Source organism: Bison bison, unplaced genomic scaffold (genome assembly GCF_000754665.1).
Source record: "Bison bison bison isolate TAMUID 2011002044 unplaced genomic scaffold, Bison_UMD1.0 scf7180017864473, whole genome shotgun sequence".
NCBI lineage: Eukaryota > Metazoa > Chordata > Mammalia > Artiodactyla > Bovidae > Bison > Bison bison.
Window position 1 is genome coordinate 19,369,627 of NW_011495034.1, and position 9,915 is coordinate 19,379,541.

Consider the following 9,915-nt stretch of genomic DNA (forward strand, 5'->3'; position numbering starts at 1 on the left):
GGTAACGCGCCGATTGCATTAACCCAGCGCCGGGCCCGCTCTGTCTGGAGCCTGTTAGCGCTAATGGAGACTGACAGCGCGGCCAGGGATGGGCAGGGGCGGGGGAGCGGCGCGGGCTCGGCGGACTTCAAGAGCCCGGCTCACGGCGACTCGCCAGACCCGGGCGACCACTGCCTTCCCAGCACGCATTGGGACACCAGACTCAGCTCCTGGGGGCAATAGGCTCTGACCTTCGACTATAGGAAGAGAGCGAGACTCTCAGAACTAAGATCTGAGTTTGAGAGGGAACAGGGAGAAAACTGGGGAGTGCAGTGGCGGTTCAGTATCAGTTCTGTTATCCGCTGCAGGCCACCGTAAGCTACTTGCCCAGAGTTTCTTCATCAACAAGATGGGAATGTTCTGTTCAGTGCCTACTGAGGGCTGGTGGGCCATCGGGTGGGTTTTGTTTAGCTTGTTCAGATTGAAAGGTCACAACGGGGTGCTTACTCCTACATCTGTTTGTTATGGGCAGACTAGCAAGGCATTTGAGGTTCTGACCCCTATTACATGAGGCTTAGAATTGCTCTTCATTCACTTATTTACCTATTCGTGCACCCCTTTGCTCACGTGTTCCTACATATGCCTGTTAAGTGCCAGACACTGTGCTAGGCTCTTGAGATACATTAGTGGACAACTCTGTCAAAAATTAGTGGACAACTCTGTCAAAAATTAGTGGACAACTCTGTCAAAAAAGTCATGGGACTTCCCTGGCGATCCAGTTGTTAAGACTGCACTGCAGGGGGACTGGTTCAATCCCTGATGGGGAAACTAAGAGGCTTCCCAGGTGGCTCAGTGGTAAAGAATCTGCCTGCCAATGCAGGAGACACAGGAGATGGAGGTTTACTCCCTGGGTTGGGAAGATCCCCTGGAGATGGAAATGAATGGAAACCCACTCCAGTATTCTTGCCTGGGAAATCCCATGGACAGAGAGGCCTGGCAGGCTACAGTCCATAGAACTGTAAACAACTGGACATGACTGAAGTGACTTAGCACACAGGAGAGTGTTTAGAGCATTTTCATTAAGGCAACCAACATGACAGATGTCCTCTGTGAAGGATGCAGAGAGAAGAGAAAGGGGAAAAGAGTGGGGTGGTGGATCTGCCCTGGCCTTCTGGAGGCTGGCGGCTGGAGGCAGAAGGTCAGGGCAAGGAGGAGGTTTCAGGAGGAAAGCCTGGGACCACACGCACCAGCGATGTTCATCTCCTCTGACCCCTGGACCATTCTGAAAATCCTGTGAGGAAAGCAGGATTGGAACCATCATCCCATTTGGGGGTCAGGAAACTGCAGCTCACAGGTTGGAAGTGACAGAGTTGAAATGAGAATGCAGGTCTCCTGGCCCCTGGCCCCTGTCTCCTCCACTAGCTTATGGATGGAGACACTCAGAAACTCACTAGGAGTCAGGCTGCCCTCCTGCCTGCTACCCTGCGCCTCATCCAAGTGATCCTGAGGATCCCACCTTAAAACATGCTGCGAAGCCCCATTCCCACTGCTGAAGCATCCCCACAGAGGCTCCCCATCCATCACCTTTCACTGCAGCAGCCTCCTTGCTGGTCACCCTGTGTCCAGTATCTTTCCAGCCACATGATATTCACCAGCTGCCAGAGCATTTTCTAAAACTCATCTGATCACCTCACTCTTCTGCCTAAAACTCCTCTGAGAGACAACAACACATAAATGTGATTTAATTAACCCCGGATTTGAAGTAATTTTATTTTCTTTTTTATACTTCTCTTTATCTGCCAACTTTTATACAATGAACCTTTGATACTTATGCAATCAGAAAAAGATAACCCATGATTTCTTCAAATCGTCCCATCTTTCCAAGATAATATCAAAACACCTTCTGCAATACAGACAAGATTCTGCCTGCCTATTTAACCACATCTCTTGCTATTCTAACCTCTCTGTATTCTTTTAAAATTCCTTTACCATCTCCAAAATATGCTTTATTCTCTAGGAACAAGAGAGATACTCAACTACCAGTGATTCATTGGATACTTTGTGCCTTTTTACACTTCTGAATTTTTAAAAAGGCTTTCCATCTTCCTCTTGTCTATCTGAAGAACTCCTATTCATCCTTTAAAACCTCAGGTGTCACTTCCACTGTAAAACCTTCCCTGATAACTACCTCCCACAAGAGAAGAAACTCCTCCTTTATATTGTTTTGTATATTTATCTAGAACATTCTCTGCATGACTTCCCTACTAGGGATAAAGATAGTACCTGATATATCCTGTTACATAGCTTACACTCCAGAAATATGTACAAAACGGAACAAGGAGAGATCTCAGTCGTTGGTTGGATTTGGTGTTTTTGATTGGGGCTTTTTTCTCTTGGATTCTACCAGATACAGAACCTGAAACAAATAATTGAATTCAAGTAGTTTATTTAGAGGGTTTCCCTGGTAGCCCATATGGTAAAGAGTCCACCTGCAATGCAGGAGACCTGGGTTCAATCCCTGGGTTGGGAAGATCCCCTGGAGAAGGGAACAGCTACCCACTCCGGTATTCTGGCCTGGAGAATTCCATGGACAGAGGAGCCTGGCAGACTACGGTCCATGGGGTCTCAAAGAGTTGGACACGACTGAGTGAGGTGATCCTGGAAACAGTGATAGAGGATAGGGGAGGTAAGAAAGAGAGGGAAACCAATAGAGGGGGCCTTAAGAAGCAGTCACTGCTGTAGGCAGCTGGTAGTCAGTCCTGCTGGAAACCTCTGGGCCAGGGGTGTCTCAGATCTGTCCCTGAAAGCTGGAGTATTTATCCATGAAGACTGCTCCCAGGGTGCTAACTTACCAGCATTTCCATCCTGCCTGGTGTGTGGGCTAAGCAAACTCTTGTTGCCAGAAAAAGGCTCCCATTAGAGTCCCAGCTTCGGGCAGTAGGAAGCTGGTGGTTGGGTCTATGTTGGCAAGAAGAGTGGATTACAAGGGGTGTGGGCAGGCCCTGGAGTGTCCCCTACAGAGATGAAGGGAGACACTGCCCGCCACCCCCACAATGCACATCACTGGAGGGTCTGACAGCAAAACTTGAGGGTTCCATCTTGTGGTTTCACAGACTTCTGGAGACTAGCCTGCGGCTGGGCTGAAGGGGAAAATGTCTCTCTCCATCTGGGGCCCAGACTCCCTGCCTTCAGATCCAAGAGCCATGGGGCCATGTGGCTTCTCTCTGTGCCCTGCCTCCTGCCCCTCCAGGTGGCCTGAGGGCAAGTGCGGGGGCAGACGGCTGGAGCATTATCAGAGCTAACGTGATCCTTGGGGAGGCATCACTTCCACTTACCACGACACTTGGTGACACAGGCCATGGGCACAAGGTGCTGTTAGCCCAGCTCTGGCCATCTCCCCTCAGACACTAAGACCCTGACACACAAAGCCTGGTCTGTAGGATATTTGGAATCCAAGCGACTCGGTTCTGGAAGTGTCCTGAAGATAGTATCAGAACCTGTACCTCCGCTGCACTGATGGGGAAAATGAGGTCAGGGAGGAGGAGAAGTTCCCTGTACATTTCCTCCTTTCCTTCTTTCCTCTCTGTTTTCTTTCTTCCTTTCTTTCTGTTTCTTTATTTTGTTTTTCTTTTGATCAGGGGCATTAGACCTATGTCCTGACCACTGAACTGCCCTGGATGATTGGTATACGTTAAACTGCATTTCCAGACAGCAAAAAAGTGCCCTCAATAAAAGACCCCGGTGAGCTGAAGTCAGTCTCCTTCAGGATATCTTCCTCTAAAGCCTCCCAGGTGTCCTCGAGGCTTCCAACCTACTCAGATGGTCAGCCCTTTCACTCTTCTCTGTGGAGCTCCTACCCGACCTGGGACCACATCCAGGCACTGGCACTAAAGAGCATCCATCTGTCATTGATGATGGATGCATCCATTAACATCGCCTGCCTGGATCCAACTACAGAGCAACATCTCCACATGGGCAACAAAAGACACCTGGAACCCCTGTGTCAGAGATGGAACTCGTGACCTCCCCTTGTTCACCTGCACACACACCTGCTGTTCTTGACCTCCCCTTGTTTACCTGCACACACCTGCTCTTCCTTGTCTCCGTTATTCCAAGTGATGGCATCGTCTTCCTTGTAGATCCTCCAAGGCCCAAAATCTTAGAGTCCTCTTTCTCATGTTCCCACAACCAATCCTACCGCAAACTCTCTTGAATATATCGTTCCCATCTCCCTATCTCCAAGGTCACCAGCCTGCTCCCAGCTATGTCATCCCTCACCTGGGTTAGTGCCGTAGGATCTGAATGGCCTCTGTCATGTCTCGCTTTACCCCTGAAGCTCTACACAGTCACCAGGAAGACCTTATAGAAATGAATGCAGATCCTATCCTTCGCTGTCTCCAGTGGCTCCCATCTCATTTGGAATAAAATCTGAAGTCCTTCAGTGGGTGAGACGGAGTAACAAGTAAACCATCCTTTTGCGCACTTGGCACTGCAAGCCTGGGCAAGCACATGACCGCCCCCACAGGAGAACAGAGGTGCTGGGGGGGAGAGGACAGGTGTGCCAGGTAGGGCAGCAGAAAAAGCACAGGGCTGGGTCCTGACTCCTGCTCTATTAGGGCTTTTTGGAGAGGGCCAAGTCCATCAGCAAGATGGGGATGAACAGGAGGAAGAAGAAAGATAGACAAAAGTTATGTCAGGACTGGAACTGGGGAGAGAGAAAGGGATGGAGGTGTTCAAAGCAAAGGGACTCAGTCTCCTGGGAGGAAAGAAGGACATCCCCCTTTTGCATGAACCACCAGATGACACCCTTTGACCCTAAGGTGGTCACGTGAGTTATGACGACAGAAAACTCACACCTGGTTCACGTCCCTCTCCAAGGCAGAGTGGGGTTGAGGTCAGCTGATCAGGATGAACCATAATCAGGCTGACACAAGAGTTCTATCCATCTAAGGAATGAATATTAGAGCATGATGGGACCATAGAAACCTTCACACTCAGGTACACTCTGTTAGAAGACTGGACACTTTGATAATCTGATGAATGTAGACTCTTCCAGAAATATGCACACACACAGCATTTAAAAATTTAGCGTGAAATTTCTCACACATAACAAAAAGCATATAAAACATATGTAAACAGTTTATAGTTTAAGTATCAGTAATATGAACATATAAGAACCCACCCCCTGGGGATTCCCTGGCAGTTCAGTTGTTAAGACTCCACACTTCCATTGTAGGGGTCATGAGTTTGATTACCGGTCAGGGAACTAAGATCCCACACACCAGAGGATGTGACCAAAAAGAGAAAAATAATTTAAAAATTTAAAAATGAATTTTACAAAAAGAACCCATTCTCTTGGCTTAAGAAATAGAACACACCCTACAAGCCCGCCTGTGCCCCTCCCCTTGCTACTCCCCCCTCCCAACTCCAAGGTAACCAGTTTCCTTTATTTAGTAAATCATTGTTTCTTTGTTATTCTTCATGGTATTGTCACCTATGAATCTATTCCTAAGAGTACATTCTTTAGCTTTGTCCTTCTTTGAACTTTACATAAAAGGAATCACACTACGGATATTGTTCTGTGACTTCTTTGGCAGAACACCATATTTTTGAGATTCGTTCATGATGATGGAGTTAGCTGTAGATCACTCATTTTCATTGTTGTATATATTCATTCTGGGCTTCCTTTGTGGCTCAGATAGTAAAGAATCTGTGCAATGCAGGAGACCTGTGTTGGATCCCTGGGTCAGGAACACTCCTGGGGAAGGAAATAGCTACTCATTCCAGTATTCCTGCCTAGAGAATTCTGTGGACAGAGAAGCCTGGCAGGCTACTCTCCATGGGGTCAAAAAGAGTAGGACATGACTGAACAACTAATACTTTCACTTTCTTTTCATATATTCATTCTATTGTCTGAATTATAACAATCTATTTATTCACTCAACTATTGAAGTGAGCTTCAATGTTGGACTGTTTTTAGTTTTTTAAATATTTTGAACAATGCTGCCTAGAGTCTTTTTTACAGACAGCTCTGATGCCCATGTGTAGAGTATGTGTTCAGCTTTATCAAATAAGGTCAACTTATTTTCTCAAGTGGCACCAGCTGAAACTCTGTTATTTCTTCACTTCCAATTTCTTTACATCCTCGGGAACTCTGGGTATTACCTGGCTTTTATTTTTTATCACTCTTTAAGATGTGATTTTAATGTGCGTTTCCCCGACTTCTAATAACGTGAAGCATGTTTTCACATACGTGTGGGTCATTTGTATTTTGTTTGCTTCTGCAACATGATGACATGCCATTTGTGCAATTTTGTGTGTTTTTTTAAAAAATTTGATTCACATGTGCGTGTGCTAAGTTGTTTCAGTCGTGTCCAACTCTGCAACGCTATGGACTGTGGCCTGCCAGGCTCCTCTGTCCATGGGATTCTCTAGGCAAGAATATTGGAGTGGGTTGCCATTTCCTTCTCCAGGGGATCTTCCTGACCCAAGGATCGAACCTGGGTCTTTTAGGTCTTCTGCATTGGCAGTTGGGATCTTTACCACTAGCGTTATCACAGTTGTTCTTAATATCCTGTGCACAAATCTTTGTCACTTATGTTGCAAATATCTTGTCTTGGTTGTATGATAAGTCTTTTTTCTCTATATGGTGATTTTGGTAAACAAGAGGTTACTCATTTTAATGCATTTTATTTTTTTGATTAATTATTTGGCTGCATCGGTTCTTAGTTGTAACACATGGGATCTTAATTGCTGAAAGCGGGATCTCTCTAGCTTCAGCACATGGTCTTAGTTGTCCTGTGGCCTGTGGAAACCTAGTTCACTGACCAAGGATTGAACCCACATCCCCTGCATTGGAAGGCAGCCTTAACCACTGGACCACCTGAGAAGTTCCTATTTTACTATATTTTAATACAGCAATCTTTTCTTTTGGTTTATGTATTTATGTCAGAATGATAGTTTTCCCCTTCATATTTTGGAGGAGGAAACGGCAGCCCAGGCCAGTATTTTTGCCTGGAGAATCCCATGGAGGAGCCTGGTGGCCTACAGACCAGGGGGTTGCAAAGAGTTGGACTGAGTAAACAACATTAACAACAACCCTTCATATTTATATCTTTAAACTATATGAAAAACTGATGCTGAAGCTGAAACTCCAAAACTTTGGCCACCTGATGCGAACTGACTCATTTGAAAAGACGCTGATGCTGGGAAAGATTGAAGGCAGGAGGAGAAGGGGACAACAGACGATGAGATGGTTGGATGGCATCACTGACTCAATAGACCTGAGTTTGAATAAACTCCAGGCATTGGTGATAGACAGGGAGGCCTAGCATGCTGCAGTCCATGGGGTCACAAAGAGTTGGACACAACTGAGTGACTGAACTGAACTGATATGGAGTTGATTTTGTATAGGGTATGAGATAGGGATTCCACTTCACTATTTCTCAGGTAAATCACTGATAAACTGTCCTGGCCCATTCATTAAGTAGTTATATCTTTCCTGCTCTGCTTGGCAGAGAATGGTCACTCACCAACCAAGTCTCCTTATACAGCTGGGTTTGCCTCAGGGCTCTTAATTCTGCTCCATTTGTCTGTTTTCTGTGTCCAACTAATACCACATTGTCTTAATTAACATTGTTTTCCAAGTACAGACTTTCAGTCGTAAGATGACTGTGTTCTAGGGCTCAAAATTATGGCATGTTGTTATAGCTAAGAACACTATATTGTATATTTGAAATTTACAGAGAGTAGATTTTATGTATTTTACTGCACACACACACACAAAAGGTGTGAGCTGACACACTTGCTAATTAAGTTAATTATGGTAATCATATTACAATGTATTTGTATATCAAATCACCACATTGTACACTTTAAATACATAAATTTTTTGGTCAATTATACCCCAATAAAGGGGTCAATTATACCCCTTGTGGCTCAGCTGGTAAAGAATCTGCCTGCAACGAGGGAGACCTGGATTCAATCCCTGGGTTGGGAAGATCCCCTGGAGAAGGGAACAGCTACCCACTCCAATATTCTGGCCTGGAGAATTCAATGGACTGTATAGTCCATGAGGTCACAAAGAGTCAAACATGACTGAGCGACTTTCACTTCACTTCATATCCCAATAAAACTGGGGAAAAAGCAAACAGCATTGCTTTATGATAAGTTTTTCTCTCTGATGGGGCATCACTGACTCAATGGACATGAGTTTGAGCAAAGTCCAGGAGATGGTGAAGGACAGGGAAGCATGGCGTGCTGCAGTCCATGGAGTCACAAAGAGTTGGACACAACTGAGCTACTGAACAACAACATCTAACGGGGCAAGATTCAGCAGCTCTTTTTCTTTGGAAGTGTCTTGGCAATGCTCTTCCCCACAAATTTCAAAATCAGCTTATTGAGTTCCCTAAAAAATCCCATCAGAATTTCAACCGTGATTACATTGAATCTATAGATCAACTTGAGGAAACGATTTTTTTTTTTACAGTATTCAGTATTCCTATTCAAGAAAACAGTACTTATCTCTGTGTATTTTTCATTTTTAATATACACAGCATTTTATTTTTATTTTTTCTTAAATATTTACTTATTTGGCTGCATTAGGTCTTATTTGCAATCCATGGGCTTACTTGCCCTGTGGTATGTGGCATCTCAGTTCCCCGACCAGAGATTGAACCCACATCCCTTGTATTGAGAGGCAGATTCTTAACCTCTGAACCACCATGGAAGTCTCTACACAGCATTTTAAATGGAGGTTTAGGGGACTTGCAAACTCTTGCACAGACTCTATCTCGGGATCCCGGACATGACAGCCCACTAGTCTCTGTGCTGTTTCCTTTTTCCTCAGGAAACATTTCCCAGTGATGTCACCAGTGGTACATAATACATATGCATACACCTACCTTCCCACCCTCTTCCTACTTGTCTCTCTGGCCTTCTGATATCTATTCCTAGGAAACTTACCAAGTTAAGCTTTTTCTGCAGTCTGGAGAGACAGAATGGCTAAAAGCATGAACTTGGGAGCCATACTGCATGAATTTTAATCCTGGCTTCTTCCTATCTGTGAAATCTTGGCCAAGTTCTACTTCTCTGTGTCTCAGTATCTTCGTCTGTAAAACAGGTAAGATGGTGATGACAAATAGAACTTAGCTCATAGAACTGTCGAGAGGATTAAATGAATAAATACATGCAAAGCACTTAGAAGAGTGCCTGGGATAGCATGTGTTACTCCTTGCTATTGTTTCAAGAAGTTTAATGTCTTCACATCCATGGGAGGCAGGGATCTTCTTTAGAATTTTAAGTTAGGACATCTGACTTCAAATTCCTAGGCTGGGATGATGTAGCAAATATGGGTTAGTGTAACAATTATGCTTGTGGAATTGGAGTTTTAAAAAAATATTGGATAGATTCAAAACCTTGTTTCGCCATTTACCTGCTGGGTAACTTTGGTTTCTGAGCCTCAATTTCCTCACCTGCAAAATGGGAATAACACAGCTATTAAATAAAACAATCAATGGGAAAGACTTTGGTAATGCTTTAGGAAGGGACTCATTTAGCAAGGCTCCGTGATGTGAGTTACAGTCACGTCCTTGAAGGCCATCTGCTTCTTTCTAGAGTTCTGCGGCCTCTTTGCCACTTTCACAGCTCACATTAGCCTAGCAGATTGTTCGAAGAGCAGATTCCTGTGCCTGGCCCCAGAAATTTAGGTACAGTGGGTCTGCAGCAGGGACCAGGAATCTGCATGTCTGTGGCATGTTTAATTCCTATTTAAAAATATGCAATTCCAGTATTAACGATATGTTTCCAAAGCATGGTCCCAGGTTGAGAGTGGCTATAGCAATTCACACTCTCCATCTGGGTGCCTTCTTTTCCTAGCACTGGGGCTTCCTTTTACTCTGGCCACACTTGGCAAACAACATTCAGCCACTTCCTGGC